The following is a 9,417-nucleotide window of genomic DNA, read 5'->3' on the forward strand; positions in this document are numbered from 1 at the left end:
TCCCAAAGGCTGAATGAATCATTCAGGAGATATTTATGACGCCCCCACTGGACGCTAGGCACGGTGCCAGGTGTGGGCGAGCTTCCATCTTCTGGGAACAGGGTGACAGGTCCCACCCTACCTGTGCAGTCTGGTGGGGAGCCAGGCTTGCATTAGGAGGGGCTTAGCTGTGCAGGGGACAGTGCCACGTGCCGTGGGCACAGTAACCAGGGGAGCAGGCTTGGTGGGCACCTGAGGAGGCCTCTTGGAGGATCTGGGGTGGGGAAAAGGGATGAGGGTCTCAGGTGGGGAGCGCATGTGTGAAGGCAGCAGTGGTCCTGGACTATCTACCCTCCAGGCTGATGTAGGAACTGGAGTGAGTGTGAAGGGAGATCTTGTCAAATTCAGGTTAAAAACGCTTTAAGGAACAGAACAGGGTGCCCACGTGCACCAAAGACAGGGGCTACGTGTGCCATCAGCGGTTGGGTGTCATTGCTTTGTTAGTTACAGTGATGTGCCACTCAGCGAAGAGGGGAAACCAAACTTCCACCGTTTGCAACAAGGTGGATGAATTTCGCTCGTGATGTTGAGTGAGAGAAGCCCGACACCAAAACACATGTTGTGTGATTCCATTTATCAAAAGTTCAAAACCAGGCCCAACTACTCTCTACTGTTACCAGTCATGAAGGCGATCACGGCGGGGGCAGTGGCCGGAAGGGGCCCGAGGGGAATTCTGGGCGCCGCTCACGCTCTGGCTTTGACCTCATTGCTGGTCCCCCCGGGTGAAAACCTGTAATCTTGCACACTTATAATTTGTAGACTTTTCTGTGTGTGTGAGATACACTTTGATATAACTTACAAAAACAAAACAGAACAAAAGCCCTGTGTGGCTGCCCACTGCACCAGAACGGAAGCCAGACTCCTCTCTGGGGCTCACCTGCCCTGCTGGCCTCTCCGACCTGTCATGCTGTCCCCCTCCTCACCCACCCTTCTCCTGCCTCGGGCCTTCTGGTGCTCCTGGCACCTGCCCAGCCATTTTCTGCTTCAGGGACTCTCACTTGCTGGTCCATTTGCCTGGAAAGCATCTTCTGTGCATGGCCCTAAAAAAGCCACCTCTTCAGAGAGACCCTCTCGACCACCCCTGTAGAGCCCCATCCACAGCACACTGCTCATTTATTTCAAAGCTCCAGCCATAATCTGCGGGTATTTTACTTATTTGCTTACAGTTCATTTTCTGCGGCTACCACCAGACTGACTACCACAAACCCGAGGTACATTTGCTGTGTGCCAAGTGCTCTTCCAACATGTCGAGGCATTGAATCCTCACCCAGCCCCCTGGGGAGATGTATGCTCAGCCCTATTTTAGAGTTAGGGCAGCTGGGGCTCAGAGAGGTTAGGTGACTTGCTCATGTTGGCACAGCTGGAAAGTAGCAGCGCCAGCGTTTGAATCCAGGCAGCCTGGCTTCAGAATCCCTTCTTTTAATTCTGCGCTTGGACAGGTCTCGACTATTTCTTCCCTGTAGTATATCTGGAACAGTGCCTGGCATGCAGTAGGCACTCAATAAATGTTTGTTGTGTGAATAAATGAATGAATGGGTGAATAAAATGCTAGTGGGAGGTGGCGGGAGGGGGGAAGCTTGGGTCCCAGAATGGGTGTTGAGGAGGGCGGTACGCAAGAGTATCTGGGGTCCCAATCTCAAGGCAACCAGGGGACCGATAGCTGGTAGAGGGTCCCAGACAGCTGGAATTAGCTGCAGCTGTGGTCAGGGACAAGGCTTTGCTGGGACCTGGGCCTGGGTGCCTCTCCTGCCCATGTTGAGCCCACCTTCAGCCTCCACTACAGACCCTACAAGGCATACAGGCCATTTCCAGAGGGGGCTGTGCCTTGGGGGTCCACATCCTATCTGGGATCCCTAGCAGGATGTAAGTGCCCCCAGTAGGTGATGCCACCATCGGGTGCCCAGGCTATGGTGGCCCTGGAGAGAGTGACGTGTCTCACATGAGTCATCTGGCTCTGGGCTGAGGCTCTCCGGACCGTGAAGATCCTCAGAGATAGGAAGGACCCATGTGACTGGGAGTCCAGGTTGTGGCTGCAGGGCTGGCTGGTAAAGGCCACAGCCGAGGTCTTCATCTCCCTAGAGCCTGTTGTGAAGTCCCCAAGCTCCAGCAGCTGGAGTCTGCTCCCTTGGGCCTGCGTCTGCCTCATGGCTGTGACCGTCTCCTAGCAGGGGCCCTACTCATTCTTCCTCAGCCTCTGGGACAACTGCAGCCGGTCCCTGAAGAGCCAGGGCACCGCAGATGCGGCACTCTCCTGAGGTCTGGACGCTTGATCCTTTGGGCCAGATTATGGTAAGTGTTGTGAAGAAAACAAAGCAGGGTGACGTGACAGAGAGTGACTAGGTAGCCAAGGAAAGCTTTGAGGAGGTGACTTTTGAGCTAGACCTGAAATGACAGGCCTCCATGGGGCATTCCAGGCTGAGGAAACAGCGAGTGCCAATGCCCTGGGGCCGCAGAGAAGCTCGGTGTTGCATAAGTTGGCAGAGGCTGGGCGGCATCGGGACAGTGATGACAGGTGAGTCAGCAAGGTGGACAGTGGCAGGTGAGGGCATAGAAGGAGCAGGGGCCAACATGACTGGTGTCATCTCTCATGGGTCTTCCTGACTGCTCTGAGGAACGGGGTAGGAGCACCAAGAAGTGGGAAGCTATTGCGGGATCCCAGCAGAGGAGAGGGGGGCTTGGACCATTGGAACAGAGTTTCATCAGGAAGAGGAGTAGGCACATTTAGGGCTTATCTTGGGGGCACAACGACCGATCAGGAAGAGAAGGTCCTATTGCCCCTCCTACCCCCACCACGGGGCTCAGGGGGCGGCCCCGGCACAGGCCTGCGTGGGCAGTCTCTGTGTTGCTCTTTCGGGGATAATACGCACAATGTGGAGACTCTGTCCTGACACATTTAAAAACCAGTCTAGCATCTAAAATGGCTGAAAAGTTATTTACATCTTTCCAAACACCTTTCTAGAAAATGCCAAAGAAGGGCATTCATAATGCATAGCAAAAACCCCATCTTCCCATATTCCCTTACCCATGTCTGCTGCTCCCCAAATTCCTCTCTACCTGGCTCCAGACTCTTTCCTGAGCTCTCTGTTCAGGCTTTCCTGCCCCCCACCTCTGCTCCTAACCCTGCCTCCTTGTGTAAATGACTTTTCTCCCAAGCCGTGAGCTCTCTGGCCTTCCCAGGGAGGTGCAGCCAGGCCTCCCTCTGGCCTCTCCAACCCCCTCATTCTCATTCCCAGCCCCCTGAGGTCTCCAGCCCTCCTTGCCAGCAGGGAAGGAAGGAGTGACTAGACACTTCTGTATTCACCAGTTTGCTGGTCACATACAGCGAGAAACTTTATAAAGATCAAACGACCAGACACACAAAGTAATAAAAGCCACAGCAGCTGGGATCTGCCAGGCATGTTTCAAACACTCTATTTTCATGATCTCCTTTGATCCCGCCAGGTCGATGCTGTTACTGACAAAAGTCCAGGACAGCTGACATCACGGGCCATGTGGGGACTACATCCCCTGGCCCCAAATCCTGTGCCCTCTCTCTCCATGGAGCCCCTAAACCTCCCTCTGCTCTTAATCGAGGTGCTCACGACCTGAGGGAACCAACCTGCCTCCCCCATCCACACCGGGGCAGGATGGGCATGCTCTCCGCAGGATGGACAGCGAGAAGGTGGCCCCTCCAGGAGCTGTCATCAGCATAGCACCTTGGAGAGTTGCCCCCTGGAATGTGGAGAGCGTAAGGCTATGGGCCTAGGACACAGGGTGGGGGTGTGTTAATGGGGGCAGCTGAGAATCTCGTTCCCCCTGCACTGGCCTCAGCCTACCTGCTCCCTTGTTGCAAATCCCCACCCCCAGGGACAATGGATCTCTGTACCCACAAGACACCTGGGCTGCCTCCTACACCTGCTACTAAGAGCCCCTTGGTCAGGAGAAGCTGCCACTGGCCTTGGGGCCGAGGAAGTTCAAGGGGATACTGCAGCTCTGGATTTTGGCCAGAGGGGCCCATTCCCGCCACCCAGTGTGTGCCTGGGGTGATCTTCCCTCCTGCTGGGTGTCAATCTGTCTGTCTGCCTCTGTGGCTCAGAGGCCCAGGGTTGGAGTGACGTTCCCCACCCCACTCCCGGTCCCATCCAGCTCTCTGGGCTTGTGCTCACTGGCTGATCATCCTTCCATGCCCCCACCACTGTCTTTGGCAGACTCAGCCTCCAGGGAACATTGATGTTGGGGATGCGAGGCCATGAGGGTCCGTCCCACAGGCCTGTGGAGGGCAGGACAGAGCACCTAGGCCCACTTGTGACCTCAGACCCCCATGCCAGCCAAGCCTTATTGCTGCTTCTATGGGAGGCAAAACAGCTGTGGTGCCAGCCCCCCACCCCAGCCCTGCTGTCATCCTTCACCCTTTATTATCCACCCTGGATCTCACCCACAGGCCCCAGGAGGAAGGACCCAGGGCCCAGGAAAGTCTTAAACAGCCCTGGCCCTCGAATTCTTTTCCCTCTTCCCCAGGCCTGGAATTCCCTTGCCTTAGCCTCCTCCAGGCGGTGAGACCAAAAAAGTGTGGGCGCATTGCCGACAGGCCCCTGTTAAAACAGGGCAGAAGAGCTGCAGGCAAGCATCTCCGACCTCTCCCCAGACCCAGCGCCACAGCCGAGGTGGCTTTCTCTCAGGTCACACAGGGAGAGGTGTCAGGGCCTCATGACACGAGCAGGATGCGTGGCAGCCACAGAAAGCATTTGGAGGTGGTGGCAGGTGTCACCAGCAGGGAGCTGGGAAGTCAGCTGACACAGAGCCAGAACAGTCATGGCAAGATAGAGGGGTATGAGCTCAGGGCTGGGCATGCAGCCCAAGAAGGGGCCAGGGGACCGGCGGGGACTGCTAAATCACGATGCTGACTGTCTGGACACTCGTCCCCCTCTTGGCTCTAATTGGTCCTGCCCACCCCTCAGGGCCCGCACGTCAGAGCTGGAGCCTGGGTTCGGGCAAGGTTGCTAGCTCCAGAAATCATGCCATGGCCTCCCCCTCACGAGAGCCCAGGATAGAGTTGGCACGGATGTGTCCACGGGGGAGGCATGAATGAGTGAAGATTCTTCTTCAGGGTAATTCTTAGGACTCTGTTATTTCTTTCCCTAGCCTGGGAGGTGGAGAAGTATTTTCTCTAAATGTCTCAGTAAGCCAGAAATCCCAGGTCAGATATATCATTGTATTTTCTCACCTGTCACTCAGCCCCTTGTCCACCCTTCACCATCCCTCAGTCCATACACTTTAAGCTCCATCCACAATTTCCCACCTGCTATTTCCCAACACACCAAGCCCTTTCTTGCCTCCAAGCTTTTGCTCAGTGCAATTCCTTTTGCTTGGTATGCCCTCTATCTGCTTCTCCACAGTCAAACTCCTCTTCACCCTTCAAAACCCTCTCCTGGGAAGCCTTCCATAACTTCTCCAGCAAGTCAGTCACTCTCCTCTCCCACGGTACCTGGGCCCTCTGTAGTACATCACATATGGTGTCTGTCCTGGAATTATTTGTCTCTGTGCCTGTCCCTACTGGATGCTGGCCAGCTGAAGAGTAGGTGACAAGTCTTACCCATCTCTTGATCCTCTAGGCCTAGCAGACAGCAGGTGCTGTGTCAATATGTAAAAATCAAAAGCTGAGATTTATGAAGGCCTTCAGTGCCAGGCACGGTTCTCAGTGCATTGCACATGTGAGCATTGGCCCACTTAATCCTTCCAACACCCCCATTTCCAGGTTTCTTTCATCATCCCCCCACTTTACACATGCAGCAGCTGAGGTTAAGGAATGTGGCCAGCAAGATATGGGGACACCCTAAGTATCCGTCGACAGGCGAATGGATAAAGATGTGGTACGGACAGAGGCAGGCAAAAGTAGGACTACAGTTGTGAGTACATGGAACAGTTTCTCATCGAATTATCACTTATTAATTATTGTATTATTTATTATTGTTAACCTACTTTTGCCCACCCATGTATATACTATGGAATATTAGGCAGCCACAGAAAGAATGAAAGCCTGCCATTCGTGACAAGATGGATAAACCTTGAGGAAATTACGCCAAGTGAAATAAATCACAAAGGAAGACAAATATTGTATGATCTCAATTATAGGTGGAATTGAAATAGCTGAGCTGAGAGGAACAGAGGGAAGGGCGTGTTTGCCAGGGGCTGGGGCAGTGGGGCTGTGGTGGCCAAAGGGGACCGACTTCCAGTTACAAACGAACACGTTCTGGGAATCTAAGGTGCGGTGTGGTGGTGGTAGCTAACGAGGTTGTATTATATATCTGAAAGTTGCTCCAAGAGTAGACTTTAAATGGTCTCACCACAAAAAAAGAAATGGTATGTGACAGGACAGATTAGCTAAGGCTATGGTGGTGATCATCTTGTAAGATGTATTGTAATTTACCTTAAACTCATACAACGTTACATGTCAATTATATCTCAATAAAGCTGGGGGGATTGCTTTTAAAGAAAGATTGCTTTATGACAAATTATAAATGAGACCTGGTAAGGGAGTCCATGGATTCGATACTCCTACTGTTTGATTGTACTTAAGTGTGGTTTCTATTTTTATCTAGTGGTAGAATAAATCAAATGATTTTCCACTAAAAAGAAGGAGAGAGAGAGAAAGATGGCCAAGAACAGACACTAGCAGTGGCAGCGGTGAAATTCAAACAGATGAGTAACAAGTAATAGTAAGTAGCCCTGGCGGGTGTGGCTCAGTGGATTGAGCATGGGACTATGAACCAAAGGGTAACTGGTTCAATTCCCAGTCAGGGCACATGCCCAGGTCCACAGTAGGGGGCGCTCGAGAGGCAACCACACGTTGATGTTTCTCTCCCTCCCTTCCCCTCTCTCTAAAAATAAATAAAATCTTAAAAAAAAAAAACAATAGTAAGTAATGAGCTGATCGATGAACAGATGAGTAAAAGGACTGAAAGGGAGAGAAAAATCAAATAAGGAGGGACTTGCTCAGGATTGGGGAGAAAGTGCTCCTCCTCAGAAATAAAAAGAAACGCTTTGATCCAAGTCCAATCTTTCAATAAAGAAATATTTTCTTCCTTCTCCCAATCTCTCTTATAACTGCCTCCCACTCAGCAACTGAGAACTCTTTGTGTAAAAACTAACAAGCCTGAAGGAGTGTGAAGGAAGTGCTCAACAGGGCATCCTGCATGGATGTGACCCCTGGCGTGGGTGGCTGCTGGGGTCCTGCAGAACCAGAGGATGGGGAGTTGTCCCCGGGAAGGGCCTTTCCCACGGTACATGGGATTTCCTCAGTCTCCCTGGCCTCGGGTCCCAGCCCCTCTGGGCCATGCCCTCCACACCGCCAGCTGCTGGCCTGCTGTGGTCCCTTCTGTCTCCTACTCGACTCACCCGCTCTCTCCAGCACCCAATCTGGGCCCCATCTTGCCTCCTTCTACCCTACCAGCAGCTCCACCCTCCCACCATGCCATCCACTCCCCATTTCTTCTTTATCCTTTAGGGCCCAGCTCATTGTTCCCTTCCTCGGTGAAGCCTTTTCCAACCCCCAGCAAGGAACAGAAACCCACTGAAGATGAAGCAAAAAGGAAGGATTTATCAAAAAGAGCCAGCATTTCGAGGCATCCAGGGCAGCAATGCAGCCAGCTGTCCACAAAGGACAAGGATCACAGATGGAGAGACGGTCCGGAGCCCAAACTGGCTCGGCTTCCCTCTCCCTTCTTTGCAGCCCGTCACAGGGGAAAAGGGCCACCCACAGCTCCCTAGAGAACCTCGTCTTTCACAATTCCAACCTGTGCCACAGAGAGCGCTCTGATTGGCTGCTGTGGGTCAGCTGACCAGCCCTGGTCCAATCCCGAGGCCAGGAGTGCAGTCCTGGGTTACAAACATGGCCGCCCAGACCCTGGAGGGCGAGGGGAGAAATAAGGGGCGCTGTCTGTACAAAAGGTGCCTCAGCCACCTGCTCGTTCCTCACCTTCGGTCTTCCTGTGGGATTTAATCCCTCTCTGCTTGTGCTTACTATTCGTCCTCTGAGGCTGCATTTGAGCTCCAGTGGCATTCTTCTGCTTAATGTCTGAATTGGTCGAGCGTGCCTGTGTCTGTACAAGACCATGGGAGGACCCCCACGTACAGGACATGCGGACCCATGGCCTCTGTATTAGTTCAAGGCCTGCATCCTGAACTTCTCTTTCCAGCCGGCCTCCTGGGTGTGCAGCCCGTGCACGCGCCTGGGGCCGCGTGCGTGGGTGGTCAGCGCTCCGCTGCTGCTGTCTTCAGATTGTCGGGAGTTTCTGAATAGAGCCCAGCATTTTTATTTTGCTCACGGCCCTGCAAATTGTGTAGCTGGTCCTGCCTGCCTCCTTGAGCTGTTCTTCCCCACCTGACAGCCACCCTGCTTGGGCTGTCATAACAAAATACTGCAGACTGGGTGGGTTAAAAAACAGAAACTGATTTTGTCACAGTTAAGGAGGTTAGAAGTCCAAGATCGAGGTGCTAGCAGCGTTGGCTTCCGGTGAGAACTCTCCTGGCTTGGAGATGGCCGACTTTGCATTCTGTCCTTCGCACTCTGTCCTCGCGCTCTGTTCGCATTTCCTTTGTGCCCTCTCTGGTGTCTCCCCTGTTTTATAAGACCACCAGTCCTGTGTGATTAGGGTCTCGCCCTTATGAACTCATTTAACCTGAATTGCCTCCCAAAGACCCCCTCTCCAAATACAGTCACACTGGGGGTCAGGGCTTCATCGTATGAATTTGGGGGGCACAATCCAGTCAATAACACTGGACTTTCAGTTCCTGGCCTCCTCACCGGCACCCCACGCACAGCCTCCTGCCTGCTCCTTGGATCTGCTCTACCCAGTTTACGCTCCCCCTCATTTGATACACCCCCTCTCAGGCCTGGAGGAAGGTGGGCTGGACAGTTTCCTCCACTGGGTAGGGGGCACTTGTACCCTTCAGAGACTTTGTCATCTGCCTGGTGCTTTCCCCGCCTGCCTCCTATTCGCCCTTCAGGACTGGCTGGGACCCTGCTCGACCTGCATGCTATTTCTGCCCGACTCCTACAGTCCCCGAGGCTGGGACAGAATTTCCTCCTGTGAGTCTTATCTCACCCAACAGGGCTCCCACCATCCCACATCACGATGGCAAATTCCATGCCTGTCCCGCCCACTGGTCCCTTTATAATGACAAGGACTCCTGTCACTGTCTTCATCCTGGTGTCTTGCACAGGGTCAGTACGGAACGGGCGCAATAAATGATAATGCGGTCTTTGAAGCCAGGGCTTAGGTTTGCCACCTGCGAGTCCCTTCTCCCTGGTCCCTTTCTGATTGTACCTAGAAACTGTGCTGTGAGGACCCGCAGGGACAGAGGGAGTTGGCTGTGTCTAGGCCAAGTAAGAGAACAATC

At 53.4% G+C, this 9,417-nt stretch overlaps 1 long non-coding RNA gene across 1 annotated transcript; it reads left to right on the forward strand.

The window, feature by feature from the left end:
• The first annotated feature begins 2,484 nt into the window (after positions 1–2,484).
• LOC123478082 (uncharacterized) lies at positions 2,485–7,981 on the forward strand. Its single transcript, XR_006653201.2, has 3 exons — positions 2,485–2,551; positions 6,618–6,734; positions 7,523–7,981. It is a non-coding gene; the product is annotated as an uncharacterized lncRNA (long non-coding RNA).
• The last annotated feature ends 1,436 nt before the right edge of the window (positions 7,982–9,417 follow it).

The sequence above is a fragment of the Desmodus rotundus genome, chromosome 5 (genome assembly GCF_022682495.2).
Source record: "Desmodus rotundus isolate HL8 chromosome 5, HLdesRot8A.1, whole genome shotgun sequence".
In the NCBI taxonomy this organism is placed as follows: domain Eukaryota; kingdom Metazoa; phylum Chordata; class Mammalia; order Chiroptera; family Phyllostomidae; genus Desmodus; species Desmodus rotundus.